Source organism: Sinohyriopsis cumingii, chromosome 12 (genome assembly GCF_028554795.1).
Source record: "Sinohyriopsis cumingii isolate HCF-2022 chromosome 12, ASM2855479v2, whole genome shotgun sequence".
NCBI lineage: Eukaryota > Metazoa > Mollusca > Bivalvia > Unionida > Unionidae > Sinohyriopsis > Sinohyriopsis cumingii.
In genome coordinates this window covers 80,512,512-80,538,224 of record NC_142972.1, presented here as the reverse complement: position 1 = coordinate 80,538,224, position 25,713 = coordinate 80,512,512, and the positions used below count along the sequence as shown (strand labels likewise).

General features: G+C 35.6%; 2 protein-coding genes across 7 annotated transcripts in view; one reads left to right on the top strand and one right to left on the bottom strand.

Annotated features, from left to right (window-relative positions):
- Window positions 1–25,713, bottom strand: part of LOC149786821 (ATPase SWSAP1-like) — a 113,188-nt gene that overhangs the window by 51,129 nt on the left and 36,346 nt on the right. The window lies entirely within an intron of this gene.
- The window catches only part of LOC149786820 (uncharacterized), a 115,158-nt gene continuing 96,931 nt past the window's right edge, over window positions 7,487–25,713 (top strand). The window contains exon 1 of one of the 2 annotated variants that reach the window (XM_089977329.1): window positions 7,487–8,237. The gene's annotated coding sequence lies outside the window, so the exon portion shown is untranslated. Of the gene's footprint in view, window positions 8,238–11,335; window positions 11,435–25,713 lie in introns of those variants that run through there. The other variant, XM_089977330.1, reaches the window with a different exon arrangement.

Here is a 25,713-nt window from a genome sequence, read left to right as displayed (position 1 = left end):
GACAAATGGCACCACCAGTTCAACCAGAATTATAAGATTTTAATCTTTGCGACCCCTCCCCCTCCCCCAAAATACTTCGTTTTCGTTATTTCTGGGTAACAATGCAGTGTGAATAATATAAACTATATATTCTTACGATGTAGGGTCTTAAATATGCAGCGGAAAGAAAATGAAATCAGAAATTTAAGTAAAATCCCAAATAATTGTAGGTGTCCTATCATAAGTCCAAAAATAAAGTATGTTCGTAATGAATTCCAATAGTCTTGGATATCCTGATAAAACACAATGATGGAATCCAGAATGTCTTTGAATGAGTTCACAATAATCCAAAGTAGTATGTATAAATCAAAAAGTAAATGAGAACTTTAGTAATTCCAGTGAATATTTTAAATAAGTAATTTCTCTCAAATTATATCTGAACACTACTATAAACACTGATAACATGTGAATAAATACTCCACCAGCCCCTATATCACTTGCATCTACATATATTTTAAATAATTTGCTGAAATTTGGAAAATTTGGAATTTTGTCGATGCAGTCAGCGATTCGTTTAGTTGTAAATGAATCCGTTTCTGTGATACTGTTGACTTTTATATAATCAGTACATATACGAAATATACTATCCGGTTTATGTACACAAATACACGGTGAACTTTGGTTGCTTTTACTTAGTTCTATAAAACCATAATCCAGTAAGTATTGAATTTTATTTTCAAACATTAATGTTTGAGATGATTAATTCTGTAAGGATGTAGTTTCACGTGTGAAGAATCGAGATAGATGAATAATATTTGTTCGTGTGGGAACATCAGGAAACAAGTGCTCATATTCCTATAATAGCTGTTTTATTTCATTCCTTTCCTGTTATTGTAGATTTAAAAGTTTCTGGTCAAGTTCTTTAATATTTATGAATACCGAAGAATTGTTAAACCAGATTCAGTACAGTCGGATTGCATTCCATTATTTACATTCTCACTGTGTGGAACAGGTACAGCAAAATGAATTGAACAAGTAACTGGTGCTATGTCTATCAAAATATTCCTTTAACATATGTATATGACATTTATTCTGTTTCAGACTCACATGAGTGCTAATAATATAATTTAAGTCATTTACTTTTATTTCAATTCTATAAAGACCATAAAATGTAGCCTGAAGAGGGTCTCGAGGTATGGGCAAGACGTGCAGCACTTAATCATCAGGCTGAAAACTCCTTTCCTGCGTATTTCTGTCATATCTTAATTACCTTTTTGACCAAGTAGAGTGAAGATTAGTTCTTCTTCCTATCTCAAAAGCCTGTGACGATTTACATTTGAAATCAGAGACACAGTTAAGAAGATCAATCTTCATTTCAAGAAAGTTTCTCTTTTATTAACTTTAATGGTCCACTGACGTCACGTCCAAAAACAAAATAGTTCAAAAGAACAGAAACCTAATGATGGCCTAGCAGCAAACAAAATCAATGAATACTCGCATCCCAATCCTATCCGGCATCAAAGCAATAATGTTCTTCAAAGTTTAATGAAATCTTTCTAAAGCACCATGCTTTCAGGGTGATAGGCAGAAGATTTAAACTGATGAATGCCTAATTCAAGCATAACTTACTTGAAAATTCCAGATATAAAATTTGAAACTTGATCAGACGGAACAGATTTGGGAAGGTCAACAAGTGTAAAAAAAAAATGCAACAAAAAAAAAAGAAGAAAAAAAAGAAACACCCACTCCAAATTAAAAAAAAACAACAACAAAAACCCAGCTTTTATTATGGTTTGGTTTTTAATATTTCTCAAATGAATTACCTCTGGAAATCTTGTGGATACGCACATTATGGTCAACAAGTGTTAGTTGCCTGACTTGATTTTACGTAAGGGAGGAACACAGTCTACAATTAGTCTGCTAAATGGCTGGTCAGATGCATGAAATGGATACAGATGAGCTTTAGGTATCTTCTGATTGGAGTTTTCTACCATTTGACACGTGTGGCAAAATCTACAGTATTTAGAAAAATCACTTTCAATTAAAAAGAATTTAAAATTTTGTGATAAATCTTATTGGCTCCTACATAACCAGCGAAGGGAGTTTCATGAGCTAGACTAAGAATTTCCCGTGTCTATACTTAATTATGAAATGACAACCTATTAGCTGACTGACCACTCGTTACCAGCGGGTAACTCGGGTGGTCGCCATTTTCTCATAAGGACCATATTTTGCACAAAGTAACAAAATGGGTATTGCGTGGCTTCAATTTCACTAATAGACATCTGAAATAATTATAAGATCTCGGGATTTGGTCCTATTCCACCATGAGTGATTGTCTTTTGTCACATTTATTATAATAGAGTGAGTGAGTAGCTACAAGAAGATAAATGCGATCAATACGTCTTGACTGAGGAATCCCAGAAGCAAAAGTGACCTAGCCAAAAGAATGACCAATAAATGAGTCACTTAAAGGAATACGTTCCTGATTAACATCAGTTTCAAGAGCTCATTTTGTTGCCATAGCTCTGGTAACTGCACAATCAAAATACAAATCAAGGATTTCATTCTCAATAAGATACCTATTTGATCCAAAAAAAGGCTTGTCAGCTACTAGTGGATTACCACGACTATATCTCCAGCTATGTCATTGCCTAGTTATAAATTAATACCTCTTATAGGTAAGGACACCATTGCAACAACAGTCACGGATCCGGAAACTAAGTATGATGCCAAAATGACACATTAGAGGTGAAAATTAAGAAAGTCGCACTGTATTCCCTGGATAAGAACACTTTCACTAGAAGATTTCTCATACAAAATGCAAAGTACCTGAAAACAAGATTCCAAGAAATGTATATGTCCGTTATTATTTTGTACAAGATTATGATTTGAAAGTATTCGTATGAGGCTGAGATGATGTTTCACCAAAGGCTGCTGGAAAGAAGACTACTAACAAATAAAACTGTGATAGTCAACGAATAACCATCAGCAGTGCGAGCAGCATTTTCCTAGGTTCCCAGTTCTTGCTCATCAAGATAGGTCGTGACTTCACTATGGATTCAATTATTTAACTCTTCACATTAATATCAGCTGAGGTTATCGAATCTTTATCAACCTTTCTGTGTTACGATTCTGGGTCTTAAGTAAGTAACAGAAAGAAACTGTGAAAGCAACAATTTAAGTAAAATCAACGAGCTCTTTAATTATTACAAAGTGAAACTTTGAGAGACACTTACAGTATTATGATTTAAATCCCCCCCCCCCCCAAAAAAAAACTAAATGTCTCATCGCATATTTAAGTTTAGAATGTTTCGTAGAGAAATAAATATACTTAAATTCTTGATTTTATTTTCTTTCGTTTTCTTATTTTAAGACCTAGAGTCGTAACAGAAATTGGGAACTTGTCGGCGATCTGTATTTCTTGTATGCATTTTTGAGATATAACAAATTGTCTTTAAAACTTAAATAAACAATATTTTTGGATTTCCATTGTCCCTGGTAAAGATCTTAATTTCACACATTAGAAAACGTTTTAGTGAAGCCAGCAAACATTCACAATGCCACCTAATATCGAGAACTTTGTTTTTAATCCTACCCAAGATGGGTTTTACTCCATGAAACAGGATGAGTTGCTTGAAACAGGATGAGTTGCTGAAACAGGAATGTCTTTGGCTTTGGTTGGAGTTATCCAGAGGATGACCTTCCTCTATATTATAGCCCGGCGGGAGTGAAAGAAGAATGGAATTTCAACAGAGAACTGAGCGAGAATACTGGGAAGAAATAAACAATACGAGCCCCCCTTTTGACAAGAAAATAGCAAATTTAATCAAAACAAATTAATAACGGCAATTCCAATTCAAGTTAGACTATATAAGTAGAATTTAACTGGTGTGTCCAGTTTGGATTTATTAATTTATCTTAACGAGACGTGAAAAGAGCGCAATGTCCACGATCGATTTTATCACCTTCATTCACTTTGACCGTATATCAACGTCTCCTAGTTCATCCTTCATAAACTCTAGGTTCTTCCCCTTCATGGACTTCCTGGTCCTTTTATTCTGACCTCGTCTTTCTTTCTTTCTTTTCCCCGTACTCCTATCTTCGGACTGTCTCGTCTTTCTTTCAGAAAATGTTCCTTAAAGGACAAATTTACCCCATAATTCCGTATACCCACTATTTAGAGGTGCATACAATTCACTTAAAGTTATTCAGAGCATGTTGCTATCCACACACCGCGTAAATTCTGACTTCGTACGGTGGGACATTGACCTCGCTTTCCAGCGACAGGTCTTAAATTACCACGTGAACGTCTACCAAATATGACCGTATTATTTTACATATGCTACTACATGTTCGGTTACTATTGCATGAAATTCAAAAGAAATGTAACTCATGGCATTCCTTAACTACATGATTATCCAAGCATTACAAAATTAGATATAATTTGGTAATTATCGTTAACTCACGATGATCTGTATCATCCTAACAACAAAGGAAGTTATTTCATATAACCATATGAAATCTAACACATATGAACATTTGGATCGCATGCAATCAAATCTACCAATAAACTAATAACTATATAATTAAAAAGGTAAATTGCACAACAATTCTATCATCAACGCTTTCTATGAAATTCAATAAAATAAATTGCATATCATCTCTAGCATCAACACACTTCCACGAATTTAATAAACGATACACAATATGGAACCTAGTCATAGCAAACACGTTTGCATAAAACAAGCAATAAACTAATAGAATATTAAATGAAACTAAAATTGCGTACCGTTTCGCTGTTTTTTCATTTTCTTCCAGGACTTGTGCGTCCTAGCACTAAACATGCTTTTTATTTGCACGATGACCAACTGGCCCCTTCCTTGTTTCACGAGGAAAGCACTAACCATTTTTTTTTTTTTTTTTTTTTTTTTGCTTTCACACCGGAGTGGAGACTTAGTACCCTCTTCTAGGAAATGTTCAGACTAAAGAATTTCGACTAGTGTCGTTGCTTTAAAGTCAGATGCTTTGAAGTGTACGCCCTAATTTATTCTACCCAATCGTATATGGTTGTCCCTAATCCTTCCCAAAGAAATAATTCCTTTCATCAGATTTAGACAGCTTGAATCTGTGTACGACAGTGCGTGACAATTTCCCTTTGAACATATGATAAGTTGACATAGGTTCCTACCAAGCGGTTAGGGTTGGTAGCTCAAATGATTACTTTCTAAGGACCGTGTTAAGATACCCCGGTCAATTTTACTAGGTCGGAATTCTGTGCCTTTTAAGTTTACACTGACATGTGGGAGATGAACCAAGAAAGGTCGAAGTGACCCTACACAAGGACTTTTCTGGCTTAACTGTGATAAGACTTTAATTGCTCAATGTTTTCAACTTTAAAATTTCATATATATATATATATATATATATATATATATATATATATATATATATATATATATATATGCTACACTACCCCGAGTCTCGCTATCTCGGGTTCTTTAGGATAGGTCTTTGTATTTGGAGTGATGCTCTACTGAATCTGCCTGAAGCCTGGCGCTCTAGACTGTTCGCCGACTTGGTCGCAGAGTCGCCGACTGAGTCGCAGACCTAGTCGCGGAATCGCCGACTGGGTCTCAGAGTCGCCGACTGGGTCGCAGGGTCGCCGACTGGGTCTTCCTCTGATCGCCGACTTGGTCGTAGAATCTATTACTGGGTCGTCGAGTGAGTTGTGGTCGTGTGTCGTTACTTGCTCGCGAGAGAGAGAGAGAGAGATTAAGTAAACTGTGTATTGTCTCAAGATTTCTGCGTTCCTTGGAGGAGCCTTGTAGGGCCTGTCAGTGTTCGACGAAAGTCCTTGTCCCTACACGTTTCAGATTCACTGTCCGGCGAAATACAACCAAATGTGCTTGCTCCGGCAGGTGGTTATACTGTTTCGCTTGCAAGGTCCGTACTCCAAACCAACCGACAAACACCAGTATCAGCTCCCAAAGTAGCTGTCATCCAAAACACTGCATTACAAAACTCCCATATAGCCAGGCTGAGGATACGCAGAATTTTCTCCGACGATGAAGCATTCCTGAAAAGGTCTGAGGGGCTATCTAATAATTTAATTTACCGAGGCTACAACAAAGACCTGATTACGGAGACGACCAAAGGGATAAACAAACAAACCGCGATGACCTAGTAAAATATGGAAAGCTGGAAAAGGCTGATAGGATACCGTTTATCCAGATCTACCATCGAGACAACCCAAAGTAGGTAAAATCATCGGGAAACAATGGACCATCGTGGAATCTACTAAAGTAAAATCCTCCCTAGCATGTAGTCGCCTACCGGAGACCAAAAACCTCAAGGACATCCTAGTCAGGGCGAAGTTAACGATAGTCACTAATCAAGATCACGGTAGTCAATCTAGCCCCTGTGGCGATAAAAGTTGCAAAACCTTTCTAGCACAGTGACTAGAGAAAAATTAACATACATGGTCCAAACAAAACGTGCAAAACAGAGAATGTAATTTATCTCATCACATGTAAGATCTGTAGCCTTCAGTATGTCGGAGAAACTGAAAAGCTACACAAAAGGATCAACCCTCATAAATCTGGTTGGATGACAAAGAAGCTGTACAGAAGCCCGGTCGCAGAACACTTCTCCTCTGGTCACACTTTCAGTGATATAACACTTATTGCAATTGCTCACAACCCCAACTGGAGTAACCAAACCAGGAAAGAAAAGGAATCTTACTGGATACGCCGCCTAAGAACATTGAAACCAAGCGGTTTAAACCAAGAAGACTAGAAAAAGACAACCATGCACAAATAAAATTATCTTTTGCAGCCGACACATTTTTAAAAACACAATAATTTATTTAAATTTGCTTAATAGCCTACAACTACTAAAACAATGAAATATCCGGGATATAATCTGCGCTGACATAAATTTACATAAAATAACAGATGTCGTTATGGCTCATCAATTTCTAGGTCAATATAAATATTCTCCAGTATCAGCAACAAGCTGAAACAAACTAGTTGACACATAATAAAGTTAAAAGGTTGAATTCCTGTAGAAACAACCATGTAAAGTTTCGCAAACATAACCGTTTTTTTTTTAATTTGTTTGTCTTGTCTACATTTTCTATTTGCCTTTGAAAAAGACTCATTAAAGAGTAGAAAGCGTTCAAGCTAACTAGATACTAGTTTCGCACAGATCGTTGTCAGTTTATTGCATTTATCTTAATCAATTCCTGACACACGTGATCCCTTGCTGATCCATATATATATATATATATATATATATATATATATATATATATATATATATATATATATATACACACACTTAGGCGGAATGACGTGACCAAAAGCTAAGACGCTATATGGCACTACAAAGCCAGCTAACATATAAAATTAGAACATAAACTTTAATGAAACGAAAATTACATTAACGAAACGAAAAGTTATTGTCGATATATGTGATTTATTGGAATGAATGAATTGTTGGCGAATATTTTATGAAATTATCCTGAACATTTCCGTGTAAATTGCTTTAAGCCAATGAAAGATGGAACAGCCTATTTCACAATTTCTAAAGACCAACTTAAGTCCATTGCTCATCGCTGAGTAGTCTTTATCTGATTCTTCTTTCTGGTTAGGAACCAGTTTTGTTTTGAGTCTCAAAGAAATTTTTTTATTTTTTTATTTTTATTTTCAAAGATATTTCTTTTTTAATTTACAGCTTTAAATAGAAACTTCGCAAAGTTTTGCATGACTATACTATGTGACACGCCGGCTACTAAAATCACGGAATTTATTTATGTGTCTACTAATTAGCCACATCAATGCATGGTTTCAAAATATACTTTTATTTTTGCTTTTATGTTATTTTATTTATATTTTAAAATATGTTTTGTATGCCGCTTACGCTTATGGAGAACCAAACACAATAGTCTTATACTGAAAACGGTTTAAGAATATTGATTGCGAACTGCAAAGCCTTTCAGTCACTTTGATCACAGCATTCGGCTCAAACAACCTGATTGGTTAGAAATGACTTCATACCTACAAACTTTACAAATGACCTCATCGGTATATTTTTGGTAAGTTTATTTTATCCCAATTTCCACGTTACGGTGATCTTGTCTTGACTTTGAACTCTTTGACCTTTGTTATATGGACATAACGAAGATAGTCAGATGAAACAAACGTCGATGTGATTATCAGAAAATTGGATAGCAGAGGACTATTATACAAGACCAGGTAGGCTAATATATATCTATGTCACCGTTACTTTAAAAAAAAAATATTAAAAAAAAAGACAAAAACTGACGACATTTAGTACATTTAGACGTTTGAAAGATTGGTAAACGTTTATATTTAGGGACAACTGTTGTCCAGTTTTCATATATGTTATACTTGACCAAATGACTTTAAATATTCATGGAGTTGACCTAATTTCGACCATGTTGCCTTGGAGTACTCATTGCGGGGGGTGGGGATTATCAGCATGTATATACATGTATAATATCACATTGATAAATATGTGTTCGTCACCAGCTGGAAATAGATAGTCATATATACAGACTCGCATTCAAGTGTCCAAAAGGTAGGTAATTTTATTTAGATGATAATTTATATTTTTGTCTGGATGAGTTCATTTCTAAATAATATGGACTGACCAGTTGTTTATCATTCTGTGGTATTACCATTGGTCAGCTCTTTTCGTTGGTCTTGGATAGTTTGGTCATGTCGCACATTTAATAGATTCGCAAAATCGTGATTAAAATAGCATAGAGTCACATTTGATTGCTTTTCCAAACATAGTTAATAGGTCTTTCCATTAGATTGCAAATCTTTGAGACCAAAAGTTGTTTACCACATATCTGAATTTACTGATGGCCAGTGATATAAATATAAGAAGACATGTAGAACAGCATGTTTGTCTAACAAGTGGGAATCATGAGACAATAAGAATGAAATTAAGAAGGCATGTTTCAGAGATATACCAACTTAATTTGTTAACTTTTGTTTCTATTCTTTGTATGATTTTATGATCTATTCTGTTGCATATATCCACATCTATGCCTGTTATTAATTACCACTTAATTATAAACAATGTATGTAATTTTTCTCAAGTGTCGAAGAATGATAATAATTTTTATTATTTACTCTGAAATTTTAAATTAGTATCTTTTCTTCTGTGTGGTATAGTTTAAATTATGAAATCTTTAAAAGTAAAATTAAAACATGTATTATTATTGTTCACTTGCAATATGTTAGGTACATGTTTTATAATTAAGTGGTAGTTTAAAAGACACTTGAGGACATCATTTCCTATAATGTTCTCCTTATACAAATTTGCATTGTCATCAGCATGATTTTACTAATGTTTATTTAATATTTGCCTATATTTCATTCAAAAGACACATATCTAAGAAAATTTTGTTAACAATATATGAAGGAGGACTGATCAATACAGTGATGGCAGTTTTCTTTCAGTCTATAAGTGTGCTGTTTAACATTCTCATTGCCTCAAGTCCGTGTTTTCAAGAACAAAAATTCTGAAAGGACTTCAAGTTCGTTTTGACTTGAAAATTGTCCAACTTTCTTTCACTGATGGCAAATAGGTTAAATTATACATATGTCATAAATAAAATATTTACAGCTGTATGCCAACAATGGATACTTCTAATGGTTAGCATTTTAAGGTTAGATCAGCAGGATTTAAAGACCAACAATGTAATGTCAGTATTTTAATTCAGTCCATTTCAACTTTGACTGGCAGAGAGCCAGAGATTTTACACTGCTAAAAAATGTGTCAAATGAGTTTGTTTATAAATGTTCAGTTGGACACCTGTTTCTATTTGAATGTTGTTAAATTGTGTGTGTGTATGTGTGTGGATATATATATATATATATATATATATATATATATATATATATATATATATATATATATATATACACACACACACACACACACACACACACACACATACACACATTAACATGTGTATGCTTCAAATGCATGTTGTTATCACCACTTTATGATGTGAGGGCCTTAACCTGAGTCGTTTGATTTGTATGTGCATTAAATGAGATAGACTCAAAATAATGACAGTCATTGAAGGCAGTTAAGTTAGAAGCACACATAAAACAGATGAGCTTGTTATTTCTGAAAACTTCTTTTTTTCAAATTGAATTTCATTTTCAACTTTGCTTCATCAAACTCCGGTGGCCTAGTGGTTAGTGTCCGCCTTGGAAGCTGGAGATCATGGGTTTGAACCCCGGCCGTGTCATGCCAAAGACTGGTACTAACAGCTGCCTCACTAGGCACTCAGCATTAAGAGGTTACTGTTTGGACTGGTTGACCTGGTGTAATGATAATGCGACTGGGTGGGACATCATGCTTCATGTCTGCAGCATGATGCCCCAGTGCTAGACATCACTATAAACTGCCACACTGCAGACATCGCAGCGATATGACTGAAAAATTGTTAAAGATATGTTAAAAATCCTAATCACACACACACACACACACCATCAAACTGTCACAGATAAATGTTTCAGCCTACATCCAGTGTAACAAATTGTTCACTGTCATGTGAATGGTGCTGTGGTTAAATATTTGAGGCAGTATGTCCAGTGCTGCATTTTCTCAAAGGATCTCAATACACTGTCAACACCCAGTCTCAACTAAATCAGCCATTGAAGTTTGCTCTGGTAATTTTCTGGTGACAGTTTACCATTTGATTATTCACCAAGTTCACCTTTTTATGGAAGCATAGAAGGGATATTAGTATAAACAAAGACCACAAAGTAATGTTTTTTCTCATGGCCATGAGATAATTATGTGATGCCCAAGGCAGAGCATCTCCAGAGATGCTACTTTTTTCCAAAAATATCCCTGCTGTGCTTCCATACCTTTTAGAATTCAGCTCAGTTAAAGATTTCCAGCGGGCAAATTAAAAATGGAGGCAATATATCTAAATTACTATATCCGTAAACTGAAGAAAACATAAATAAATACAGCCTTCATAAATAAATGTAGCCTTCATTTGAAAAGGTGCATTTTGTTTACTATACAAGGAATTTAACGAATAAATAATGGTAGAGTTTGAAAATAAAAATATGTTTTTCACACATTCAGATTTTTTTGGTTTTATTGTTTTAAGAAATTAGTGTGATTCCCACAATTATTTATCCTAGAATCTACCATGGACTTCTTGTATTTTTTAATGGTGTGAATAGTAGCCACATTGGTGAAATGAATGATTAAGCAATTCTCTGATGACATCATTGTCATCTTGCTGTATCACCTGGTATACCTACATATTTACCTTGCTGTCCTGTAAGCTGTTGTGTAAAATAGTGATCAACTGTCTCCCAGTAATAGGTCTTACCTCAATGACTCAGCTGGAGTGACAGGGACAACAACCACCTTTCCCTGATAAAAGGTACACATTATTGAGCAATATCATGTTCTGAAATTCTGTATTGTAAAATATACATGTCGGCTAACTTAAAAAAATTTATATGGCTTATTGTTCTATGGTATAGCAATACTTTCAAGGTTACACAGTGCCAAAACATCTTTTTAAGTTCGACTTAGTTTTGTTTTCTTTTTATCTTTCAAAGTTAGTATGTATCTTTTACTGTGATTAGGATGGATGTGGATTGTTTTGTCAGAACATTGAGTTAAGAAACAAATCACCTTGCTACTATGCTTTAATTTAGATTAATGGCTGTTAAGACTATGCTAGGTTAATATTAATATTTAAGAATCGTAAACATGGTGGGATTTGTTGTTAAGGCAGATGTAAATCTACTGGTGAAAGTTTGGGACTTTCGGATATCATTGACATATTACAGTATGTAAAAACTATATTATTATTATTATTCAGTAAAGTCACAAACAGGTTTCATCATTTTCATTGTTTTTCATTGCTTTTGCTTTCATCTTATCTCCCATGGCATATAGAAAATGTTTGGCTTGTCCCAAATCTACAGACTAGTAAATAGAAATAAATTATTATCCTCAATCATGGTGCTTCAAAAATCTCCATTTGCCTAGGAGAAAATATAAAAAAAAATTGCCAAATATTCAACTTGTCCTGAATATTACTGAATATTTGGGATATGCAGAAAATGTACATGTTTATATGTAATTTCTTCCAAAAGTCTGCTTTCTAGGTAGGTGTATAATTTTAGTTGTTTTTATTCAGGCACAGCATAAGTACTTTTTTAACAATATAATATGCATACATTGAAATTACACTATGTAATGTCTGATATAATATGCATATATTAAAATCACAGTATATATGTAGTATTTGATATAATATCCATACATGTATATTAAAATCAAACTATATATGTAATATTTAATTCCTACTACAGTGTAGTTGTTAAATGGTTCCACAGATTATATGATAACATTACTTATGTAACTTACGGAGATAGTTTTTTTTTTTAGCTTTATGAAATTTGATCTTGGCCTACAGCACTAAGGAATTCATGCTATTTCTTGGTCATTGGTTTTGAAAACATTTGTTGGCAGTGGTAGGAACATCGACTGATTTGGTCGTTGCTTTAAAATAATCACTTTTACAGTCTGTGAATTTGAATGCATCTGTGTGAATTTAAAATACAGATTAATCTTTGTTTCCCCGAGCTATAAAATCTAACTGTACATATCAAATTCCTATGAATGTGCATAGTTCAACAACTCCAGAGTTTCCTAACTGACCAATTTTTGGAAGGCGGTGGGGAGGGATTTTCTTTAGAGCCAGGATATTTATTTTTTACAAGAAATACAATGGATATAATTAGTTTGTTTTATTATATTTTCAAATCAGAATAAAAATATTTTTTCAAGGTGTTTGGGTGATGGAATTTAAAAAAAAAATCCCTGGTTTTTCTCATGAAATTAAATGGGCAGTTGGAGACAGTTTGAAAACCAAATCTTCATGTCTGCCCTTCTCTGATAACATACTCAGTAAACTTGTTTGTAAATCGAGTCCAACAGCAAACTGGACACAATTGCATAATATGCTGGCAGATCTGGGTAGCTACATTTTATTAGGAGTAATTAGTAGAACAATCAACATAGACCCGACTCTGTTGGTACTTTATGTATGTGATAGCAGTTTGAATTGACATTTAAATGAGTATGTATGGTAACTGTTGAATAAGGACTTATAATGAGGGTTTATTAGAAATAATCAATTCAGATTTGTGTCAGAAAAAATACTAAATAAATTTAAAAGACATGTCAATACACTGAGGAAAGTAATTGGTATAGTGATGTGATTTTGTATTAACTTCTATGTTTTGTTATGTTTCGCGCAGTATTTATTATTGAACATTAGTGGGAAGCAAGACAGTTGCAGTTTTAAGACAATGTCACTGTCAACAGTTGTTAACAATTTGGTTTTAAAAAAAAATTCCAGTTGCGTCTTTTTCCTAAACCTTTTGATAGAGTCTCGTCATACTTGTCATGAATGATAATGAAGCTAAAACAATTCATTCAGTTGTTGTTGTTGTTCTCGGGTTTAACGCCATTTTTCAGCACAAGATAGGCTATACGTGGCGGCCAGTATAACTGGTGGAGGAAGAACCCTGGAAAACCCAGGGAAGAACCACCGACCCACGAGAAGCTACTGGCAGGCTTTCCCACGTACCCACGCTAGCCGAGCCTTGGACTCGAACCCACGCAGGCAGAGGTGAGATGGCAGTGATCCGGAACGGTGAGCGCTTTAGACCCTTCGGCCACTCGGGGCCCCAATTCATTCAGTAATGTGCTCATTGACCTTGGTGTCAAAGTCATTCATAGAACATGCATCCTGCAGATGCTGATGAATAAAAGTGGAAAGTTTGGAGATTAAAATCCTGCAAAGATATATATATATATATATATATATATATATATATATATATATATAATGAAAGATAAAGTTAAACATCTAAAATCGTTAAAGAGATGATCAGTAGTACAAATTATTCAGTAACATATTGTCTCAACTTGATGAGCTTGGAATTAAGGTTGCATGTTTTCCAGCAATGCTTTGATCATGGGCTTGACTTGTGCAGTTGTCCCAGGGCCCATGTATAATTTGATAGTAGGTTTTGTTTTCTTTTTGTTCCATGTTTATTGATTTAATAATTTATCTATTGTTATCCTCCAACATTTTATGTCATAAATCATTCTAGCTAGCAAATGACATTAATATCATTAATATTGCATTACAGTATTGTTTATACTGCACATTTAAAATGTCGGAATATATAAAATTTACGGTGTTGATTGAAATGAGGTAGAAATTGAATATTCCTGTAGTGGGAAAGGAAGTGAAAGAAAAAAAAAACCATTTTACATTTTATATGAAATAAGGAAAGAAAGAAACTGCATTGAGCATTTCTACAAAATAGCAGAATTTCTTGTTACATTCAGCAGTTAAATTGTCAGCTTACATATGTGATTTAAACCTAGAGAGTTCTGTGGAGAGGCCTTATGTATGAATTATGTCAATATCTGTTCATCTTTAGAACACAGTTAAATGCAGTCCTTTAAAAAAAATTTGCAACAACTTGCTTACTCTTGCTAAAGTATTATGCAGTTTCAAGATGACTTCAGAGTGCTTGAATGCTGTTTGAAATGTATTCTAATATGTTTCAAGTAAACAAGTTCACTGTTGGCCTGGCCTAATGTCTTAACTCCCTGCAGACTTGTGAGTCACTGCACAGGAATCCTTGTAAACACAGTGTGTACACTGTTCACTGTTGGCAGTGGGAAAACCTTGCTTTTCATTCTCGGTCAAACTTATCCCACCTCTGACACTAAGTGATATTGGAATTTCTCTTCCTTGATCAGGAAGAACTATGGAGTTACAACCCATATAAAATAAATACAAGTAGTTTAGGTTGATGCAGTCAGTTAAGCACTGGAGCAGGTGAATTGATTATCAACACCATTAAATTGTGAAAGGATTTGTATGGTTTATTTTTAAAGGTACTGGGAATGGATCCTATGTAGATCTTTCTGCAAAAAAACATAGGCTGATGAAGAAACAACTTTTCAGGAACAAGCTCCTGAAATTGGGTATTCTAAATGAGTTTAAAATATTTTTAATTTGTACAGAAGCCCACCACAGAGTTTTGGAAATCCTTATAACAATAGCACAAATCATGTTTTGGGGAAGGAGTTATTTACCCTTGATCTTACATTTTCATTTTTGACCTGTCATGATTAACCAGACTCTTAAGGTGAATCAGAGATATTTACACAAATCAAGAGTATGGATAATATTTTATATGAATATCTGTTACTGACAGGTTTTACTCATTTCCTTTTTTAGAGTCTTTTGTCAGAAAATATACCATCTTTACCATAAAAAGCACATCAGCACTTTTTCTTCTTAAATGATATTAAACATAAGCTCTTTAAGAATGATAGAAGATTTGGTGAACATGTGTTAATTGAAATTGGGTGGAAAGCAACACCAGTAAATTAGTGTTTTTTTTTGTTTGTCTTGTGGGCTTTAATACCAGAGGTGAGATGTGTGAGAAATCTGTTAAGATGAGTGCCTTAGATACTCAGACACCTGGGGTCATCAAATAATTTGTAGTAGTTTATGTTCCTTTTACTGTATATGTGCCTTTCATTTCGTAAAATAAGTTTTGATGAAAATATTTTTTTAAAAATAATCAGCTTTATGTTCTTTTCTGTCAGTCCATAATGTGATACCACTGATAGACCAATTTAAGTTTACAGGTTTTTCCATACATTTTTTCAGGTAATGGATGGTTTAAAATTGTAAAAGTAGTTGTTATAATTTTGGTCAAGAAGTTAATACTGATACTGCATTTTATCTCAATAGCATAGTAATGAACAGCATTTTAACAAGAAAGAGCTGTATTTATAATATACTTTAGAGATGTCAGAATGTAGTGGTGAACAAGCATGCAATGCGTGCTATTGTTATCTATTAAATGAAATAGCATTACAGTCTGACCATAGCTAGATTTTGATGTAGAATCAACACCTGTATTACCTTTACAAATTTTATATGATCTGTCTGTTCATAACATAAAGATAACATTAACAAAACAGTGAAAGTTTACCATTTTGGTAATTAAAGTACATGTTTGCATAAAGAATATTGACTAATCAGTCAACCAATTGTTTTCTTTACCATACATTTGGAAGCATAGTTTTGAATATTATAATCAGTTCTATAATCCTTTGCCATTTGGTGAAGATATAATGGAATCCTATAAGAAATCTGGTTGAATGAGATAATTTTGTTGAGCTGTGTGGATGGAAGCTTGACATAGTGGTCATTTTGTTGCTTGCATGCATGTCCATCCATCTGTGTGTCCACACCCTAGATTGACATCAGTGATACAATTTGTTTCATTCCATTTATTTCAATACTAATTTATCCCATAATCATTGGATTTTGAATTTAGATTGTGGTAGGCCTTGTCGTGCAGGTCATGACCCTCTCTTTGTGTACTGCATGTGAATCCTCTATACTCTTTATCTTCAGAATACTTGGGCAATACATGCAGTCACCAATGGCACCAATGTTTGTTTCTTCTTCTGATTTTAGCAGCAAAAATGCAAGTTTGGCATTAATAATTATGTTCAAGTTTAGGATGGGTTGCTTAATTTTGATACAACAGAGGTCATGCTAGTGAGGGACTTATGTTCAGTGGTTGCCTTATCTATGAAAGGTTGTTTAAGCATATAAGGAAAGTGAGGTACTTTTCCATTGCCCCCACCCCCATTCCTCACTGAATCTCTTCAGCACCAAAATAGGATACTTTGCATTGTTTTTAGTTATAAAACTGAATTATAAATATGTAAATCAATTTGTTTCCTAATATAGTAGGTTATGGTGTCTGCAAATTTGACATTATCGGAATTGGGTGAAATGCCACATTCTTCACCCTCAAATCTGAATGGCGCTTGTACTAAAATCAACCTTGTGCAAAAAATAGACCATGCTGTCACTGTGCCGGGATGCCACCATATTGTTTTCGGACAAAGTACCCAGTCACGTTTCATAACATGTATGACATATATGCAAAAAGTTGTTTTTATTTGCACTTCCCACACTATAATATCAGTGTATACAGTAATAATTTTGTACATTTTATTTCTTTGTTTTGTTTTCAAAGCAACATTGAGTAAAACTCTTTTATGTACACATTAAAGATATATATATATATATATATATATATATATATATATATATATATATATATATATATATATATATATATATATATATATATCCCAAATGAATGTGTTGAAACCAATAATATTCATTTATATCTATTTTGTTTCCCTTTCAGTTAGGTTTTGTGTGTAAAATGTAAATAGCAGCAGGAACTTTCCCATAGCTATTGCACAGCTTTAACTTTTTTCATTTAGATAAACCTTGTTCGTTTGTTGTGAATACATCCTCCCACCGTGGAGAATTGTTATTAAGACACAATTGTATTGTGCAGCTTGCATGATCATGTGCAGAACAATCATCTTTTGCATTCCTCTCCCAAACTTCCTCGTATTGGTCAAGCATCACGGATGATGGGTTGGTCCTTTTTGTTGTGAGTGAAGATTACTGACTTAAGCTACAGGATTAAGCCCATCTATCAAGGACAGTCATGTTCTTTCACTACTCCAATCTGGTGAAATTAAGGAAAGAGAAAGGGACAGTCAAGAGGGTCCTATGATCAATCTCCTGCATTCTACTCCTGATTCTTCCTGAGCAAAGGTCAGTCCATTTTTTCTGCCTATACTGCCCTCCTCCTAGTAGAAAAAACAAGCTGGCTGACTCTCTCTTTTTGGACCAGTTTCTGAATCTCCTGGACTATGGAAATTCGATAGGTGGCAACCTGATTATTCTTGGAGATTTCATCATTCACATTGACTGTCCCGGAAACTCAGATACATCAAAACTCATAGATTCCATTAATGTTTTCAACCTCAAACAGTCATTTAACCAACCCACCCATAAACATGGTCACATTTTAGACTGGATTCTTCATAGACCTGATGACAACATTCTACGGTCCTCCCTGGTATCCTATGACCTTGCATCAGATCTTGACGTACCGGTCCCTAACCCTCTACCATTATCTGCTACTAAGAGAAACCTCCGTATGATAAATAGAACCACATTAATGCACAACATCCAAGCTAACCTAACAACTTGCTTACCTCCTACTGCAGAACAGCTCGATAACTATCTGCGTTCATTGCTTGACAAACATGCCCCAGCTACCAAGTGCAGAGTATCAATTCAAAGTGTTCTCCATGGTATAGCAGTGGTAGGGGCCAGCTTCGCACTGCTAAAAGAGACTGCCGTAAAGCTGAGAGGCTCTGGCTTTCCACCAGACTCACTATTCATAAGCAAATCTATGAAGTCGCTGAGAAGAATGTCACAAATATAGTCCATGCAGCGAAATCAGCCCACTACACTACTAAGATCATGGAAAGTTCCAGCTGCAAAGAGCTCTTCGAGATTACAGTAAAACCTGTCTTGAAAGACCACTGCTATGTGAGACCACCTGTCGTAAGAGACCACATTCTTAATGCACAAATTTATTGATTATATAGGATTGTGACTTGTTATGGGAGACCAGCTGTCTTGAGAGACCATATTTTTTTGCCAAAAGAGGTGGTTTTTCAAGACAGGTTCTAGTGTACTAACAATCTAATGTCAAGGAACAAATCAACACCACTTCCAACTACCTTCTCTCCAGTTGTCCTTCCGGACATGTTTGGAAATTTCTTCCGTGACAAAGTACAAACCATTAGAGATAAGCTTGACACCACAATTTCAATTGACTCGTCATCACCATACAGTTGGGATACAGAATTTGAGCGGCAACCATTAGCAGCATTTGAACCTGTATGGTTTTTGAATGTACAATCCTGATGAAGAGTGCACCAAAGTCATGTGAACTTGATCCAATTCCAACATCACTGCTGCTTGAGTGCTTAGATCCAGTATTGCCTTCACTAACTGATGTTATTAATACCTCTCTCTCATCCGGGGAATTCCCATCATTTTTCAAAACTGCCATTGTAAAGCCTCTGCTGAAGAAACCAACACTAGACCATAACCGTTTAAAGAACTACCGCCCAGTTTCTAATCTCCCATTAATATAAAAAATCTTAGAAAAGGTTGTTCTATCCCGGCTTGTATCTCATCTAAATTCAAACAGTCTTTTTAGCAATGTACAATCTGCATATCGCCCTTGCCATGGTACTGAAACTACACTTCTTAAAGTAGTTAATGACATTCTCTCTGCGTTGGATAGCAGAAAGATTACAGTCCTCACCCTCCTTGATTTGTCTGCAGCATTTGACACAATAGACCATGATATATTACTTCGTCTCCAGCATGTATTTGGCATTCATGATACAGCCCAGTTGATCTATGTTGTGGTGTTCCACAGGGGTCTGTTCTTGGACCTGTTCTCTTCATTCTGTACACTCATTCGCTCTCAAGTGTCATAGATCTTCATCCAGTGTCTCACCAATTGTACGCTGATGACACCCAAATATACAAATCTAGCCACCCAACTGAAGTTGATGCTACCATCCAAGGTGTAGAGAGGTGCATTTCTGATGTGAAATCATGGATGACATGTAACAAGCTGCAGATGAATGATGATAAAACTCAGGCCATTCTGATCACAACACAAAGACATTCTCATTCACATCCTTTACCTCAAACAATAAATATCAGCAATGCCAACATTAAATTCACACAATCAGTACGAAACCTAGGTGTTACTCTGGACAGTACGCTCACATTGCACCAACATGTCATGAACATATGCAAGGCTGCATATCTTGAGCTGAGATGCATCAGCTCAGTTTGCAATATCTTTCAGTTGATGCCACTAAAACACTTGTGTGTTCATTAGTACTTTCAAGACTGGACTATTGTAACTCAATTCTGTCTGGTTCATCTCAATATCTACTCCAGGAACTTCAAAAAGTTCAAAATACAGCTGCTCTGATTATACTTAGAGTACTACGATCAGACCACACCTGCCCGCTGCTCTGTACCCTACACTGGCTATCCATTCGATCCAGAATCAAACACAAAATTTGTTCTCTGTGCTACGTTTCACTGTCATACTCTAGTCCAACATACCTGTCCGATCTCACCCATGTGTACACACCAGCAAGATACTTACACTCCTCTTCTGACAAACGTATACTGATTATTCCCACTATGAAAACATAGTCATATGGACGGCATTCTTTTGCATACCAGGGCCCAGCAACATGGAATGAATTGCCCACTGAACTTAAGACACAAAGACACAGTGATTCAAGAGGGCTCTCAAAACTCACTTATTTCGACTGCAAGAACAAACTTAAAGACCTAATAATGTTTCCTACCTGAAATATTCTCAGCATGTTTTTTATTTTTTTAATGTTTTTTTCTATTTTCATGGTGTTTGTTTTTGTAATAATATTATATGTTTTTTATCTTATAGATATTGTCTAATGTTGTAAAGCGCTTAGAGCTTCTAAAGATTAGGCACTATACAAAGTCCTCATTATTATTATTTTTATTATTATCACAAAGAAAGACAGCAAATTTCATGTAATAATTAACCTCTTCCCATTAAATCAGTTACCTAATTCAAAATGGCACCTTCCACAATCTGGAACACAATGCGTCCATCAGTTGGGTGGTCTCCATTGTTCTTAAGGATGCCTATTGCACATCCCAATATCTCCTTGATATTGAAAAATACCTCCAGTTTTGCTTACGGGTAGACTGGAAAGTTGTTCAATTTCATGTTCTTCCATTCTTAATCACTTCTGCAGCCAGATTCTTGCCCAAGTTTTGGGAGTAGTAGCATTCTACCTTAAATTACTGAGAATCCTGATCTGCCAGTCCTTGATGACTGGTTGATCCACAGTGTTTAAGTTCAATCTCTTGATCAGGATCTTTTCCATTGTTGGTCCTTATAACTTGGTTGATTCTCTTTTCCAACCTCGGAAGTCAGCGCTCATTCCATCTCTGAGGATTTTGTTTGTGGGAATGAACTTAGTCATGAACCAGAACTTACTTCACGTCCTATGGGACTGCATAGATTAAATCCAGGCACTTCTACAGGTGCTACAGGCATAAACATTTTTGCTTGCCTTTGCCTATCCCTGTAGAGAACCTCAAATGATGATGATGATCTCAGTCTCTTAGGACTTCTCCGTATGTTTCCACTACAGTTTCATCATCTTGCAAGGTGGAAACCACAGAGATTCTTTATCAGCTCTGATTCCTCTAAGACCAGATTTTCATCGTCATTTGCACTGGTGAATAAGGCTGCATTGACAGGAGAGAGAGTCATTGTGTCATGGTCTTTACCTACAACATGTTTGTCTAAGTGTCAAGGAGGATTACATGCTCCTCTCTTCATGTGGATGTTTGGAGCCTGGGTGCTTCAGAAGATATTTCCCTTCAAGCCAGTCACTTTCCTCATAATAAGTGCCACATTCCAGGGAAGAAGAACATATTAGCAGTCTGTCCAGGTAATTGACATCAATCCTCAAAGAATGTTATCTTCGCCAATCCATAACAGAATCAATTTTTCTTACAATGGGGAAAGCATCTGGTGGATTTGATTATGACCCGAGACTCAACAACAGTCTTTCCATTTTTGTTTCTCCAGTCCTAGAGTGTGTGAGCAGTGGATGCATTCAGCTTTCAGTAGGATCATCTCTATATGCCTCCATTGCTTCCCTAAGTACTGCATATGTCAGAAGTTCCACTTCCCATATCATTCTCGTAGCCATACTGTGGCACGACAGTCATAGTTCAGCGATCTTCCTGACCTGTTTATATATAACCATGTCTCTACCTCACAGGAGGGATCCTCTGTTGCAACATAGGGACACCCTCCTATGTTCTCCATCATTAAGCTTGGCTCATCTCAAGTTATTTATCTGCCAGAGCAAGTCTTTGGGATGGGTTATCAGTTGCATCATTCAGGCCAGGAGAGCTCCCAAACCAATGTCTATGATGGCAGGTGATTGATGCAGTAGGATCCCTCTGTAACTTCTGTTGATGACTTTTCATTCCCTTTTGAGAACAAAAGTTTTTCAGCATCATCTATCAAGGGATAAATAGCAACATTTTTTCCATCACACTTAAATTTTCTCAGGGCACCAAAAATCAGTTACCTTTTGTAGCTCCACTACCAACAGAGATTCCCATTCTCAGTCTAATCTGTGCAGGAGATGATCAAGCTAGGCCTTTATGCCCAGTTGGAGCACTGGGTTTCTGTCTTAATACATGTACCTCCAAGAGAAAAGGAAGGTAAGGAAACATATTTTCCTTTCTATTAAGGGCACCATTGATATTTTGGCTTCCACTCTGTCATGGAGGATTATCGTCACAATTGAACAAGCTTATCAGTTCCTTACTGATCGAGACCTTTTCCTTCATGAAACTAAAAGCTCATGAAGTTCAAGCTGGCTCATGGGCTTATCTGAATCACTGTTTCTTGGAGGACATCATGATGGCAGCATTTTTGCTATCACATGTTACCTTGTCCTTCAAAGCACATGCAATTTTTCTTTGGAATCTCTTCATCAATGGTGAATACTTTTCATTTTCCCATTTTTGATCATTTGAACACTTCAGCTTACCAATATGACAAACTCACTTCTGCAATAAAAACGATGGTTAAGGTATTGCTGCTAAAAATATGTAGGTTGCGGGGATAAACTAATTTTAATTATACAATACTTAACTGTTGCTATTGCTGAATGCCATCCTTGCACCCCGCTCTGATGTCCTGGTATAATCATCATCCATGATAAAGATAACTATTCTGCACATTGGCATGTGAGGTGCATGAGTGGACTGTGTAAAAAAGACAATTCTCCAATTATAATGGGAAGATGTATTTACGCCGAATAAATGATGTTTATGACATAAAAATATAAAAGCTGTTCAGTAGTGATGCTTAAGCATTGCATTATTAGAATAGTTTTACTACCCCCTCCCCCATGCTATATTTGTAAGCAACTGTTGTAACTGTTCAATACCAGCACTCACTTTCCTTTATTTTTCCACTTTACCCTGTAAAGTCAGGGTTAAATTTCTTTTGCACTCAAATTTTAACCCAGTGTGGTCTTGCAATAGTGACTTGTAGGGAAAAGGTCATGGACAGTGTGTCCTGCACCATTTGCAGCATTCTTGGTTGTTTTTGCATGTCTGTCTGTGACATTGTTGATTGATAGTTTCTTGATACAGTATTTTGCATCTAACGTGTACATATTTCAGTAATTAGCCCCAAAAATATTTAAAGAAGAATGTAGTTCAATCAAAGAATGACAAGAAAATATAAGACCATTGACACATAGGTTGACCAAATATTCTGTAATTTTTTGTAGACTTTTTTAAAATTGGAGGAGAATAAAAGCAATCACAGGTAAAGAATACCAAGATTTGTCCGCTGCTTGTAAGAAGAAATGTTTGCAAAGTATTGACAAGAATGTCATATTCTATTAAAATAAAATTTAAAAGACAAAACATTAATTATTTTCTTGACTGATCCTATAAAAAAAAACATAGGAGATGCACAATGTTTCAGACAAGATGAGTGCATTGTCTGTCACAGTTAATTCTTAACAGATATTTGATTATTCTAGATTCTGAAAATGAGTTTTGATGAAACTGCACCTATTTCACATCCTGTGCCGACAAGTAAGTATGCAGGAAGACCTCATGTAACATAACTTTGTCACACCGAACGTTATGTTCTGTTTGACATTGGTGACCTGTTGATCATGGTTTGTCCAATGTTGTGTTGTTTTCTGTACAAAAAAACAACCAGCTCATCCAAATGAAGTTCCTTGAAACACATTGTTTGCTTCTTATGTTATTCATGTACATTAAGTAGATTTGACATTGCATTGGTTTATATCCTTGTTTTGTGAAGACTGACATTTATGTACATGATGCATTTAGCAGAATCGAAACCTTTGTCTTATAAACTTCAACTGTTGTTTAAAGACCGAAATCAGTGTGAATTAGTTCCAGGTGAGCCTTATGTAATAATGCGGTACCTTAGCATTCAGTTAAGTTCTTTTATCATCATCATCATCATCATTATTGAAATGATTGAACCACTACCGAGACTAATTTTGTAACATAAATTAACTTGTCAAAGAAAGCAGTAATGAAATTTTTGTAGTTTTGCACTATGTGTCATATTCATTGACATGACTTTATAGATTCGGAAAGGAATTGCTATTGTTCCACAGAAGAAGCTTTGTCCATAAGGTCTCTAAATTGGTGGCTTATAAGAACCACCATATCGACAAAAATGTTACATGTTCCTCAAGAATAATACTGAATTCATAATTGTTATGCTTTACATTTACACATTTTAGGTATTCAGACTCAGGGCAGAATGGTGTGATGTGATTTGGATTTTTAACGTAGCTTTAACAATTTTTCAGTCATTTTGCTACGATGTCTGCATTGTGGCAGTTTATAGTGATGTCTAGCACTGGGGCATCATGCCGCAGACATGTAGCATGATGTCCCACCCAGTCACATTATCCTGACACTGGGCTGACCAGTCCTAACACTAACCTCTTAATGCTGGACGCCAGGTGAGGCAGCTGTTAGTACCATTTTTGTAAGTCTTTGGTATGACTTGACCGGAGATCGAACCCATGACCTCCCGCATCCAAGGCTGACACTCTAACCACTAGGCCACTGGAGCGGTCAGGACAGAATGGAACTATTAATTAAATACCGTAATTTGTACTGTAACAAGTTCTCAGAAATACAATCATAGCAGTATGACACATATTTAAGACCAAAAGAAATACAGTTAAATCACACTTGATTATGGTTGGCATGATAACTCAGACAGACACTCAAGACCTGAGATAATATCCATAATACATGTAGTACTGAACTTCATTAACTTGAACTATGCATTGAATGAACTGATTCAGTAAGACGGAGGTTCATTCTTTTTGTACTGCATCTGATGGGAACCATGGTGGCTCAGTTGGTAGAGTGTCATCAGACTCTTAATCCAAAGACCACAGGTTTAGTACCAATACAGGCTAGTCCAGGTAAGCTGCCATGGTCTGTCCATGGGAAAGGTACATTGCTCCCATTTCTTTGGCATGATATAACCATTAATGTGTTAAAAGTGACATTAAAACACACAAAACAGCTGAAAATGACAACTGCTATATTTTCCCTAACAAACTTGTAACCTTGTTACTACTTGCTCATGTTTGAAACCTAATGGGAATTACTTTACTAGCATGATGGCCATATTCATGTGGGTGATCTGTATTTCAGACAACAGGAATGAGATAGTCCATTGTCTTCTGTGAACTCGAAATAATTCTTTAAATTTCCATAACTTTTGATAGTTACATCCCTTTGAACCCATGTACATAAGAGTTACACCCCACTTTCCCTTTCTATTATGTTCAGTTTTTTTTAGTAATATTAAAACTAGACATGCTAATATTGGATACAGATGCTGCAGTGCAGTGCTGTCCAACCTTTTTGACACCATGGGCCACTGAAAAATGTTTTCTTGAAGCTGAGGGCCGCAGCAGAAAACTGAAAAGCAATGACTATATAGCTGCTCGAGCTCTGGCGGGCCATTTAAAATCAGCCCATGGGCTGCAGGTTGATCAGCACTGCTGCAG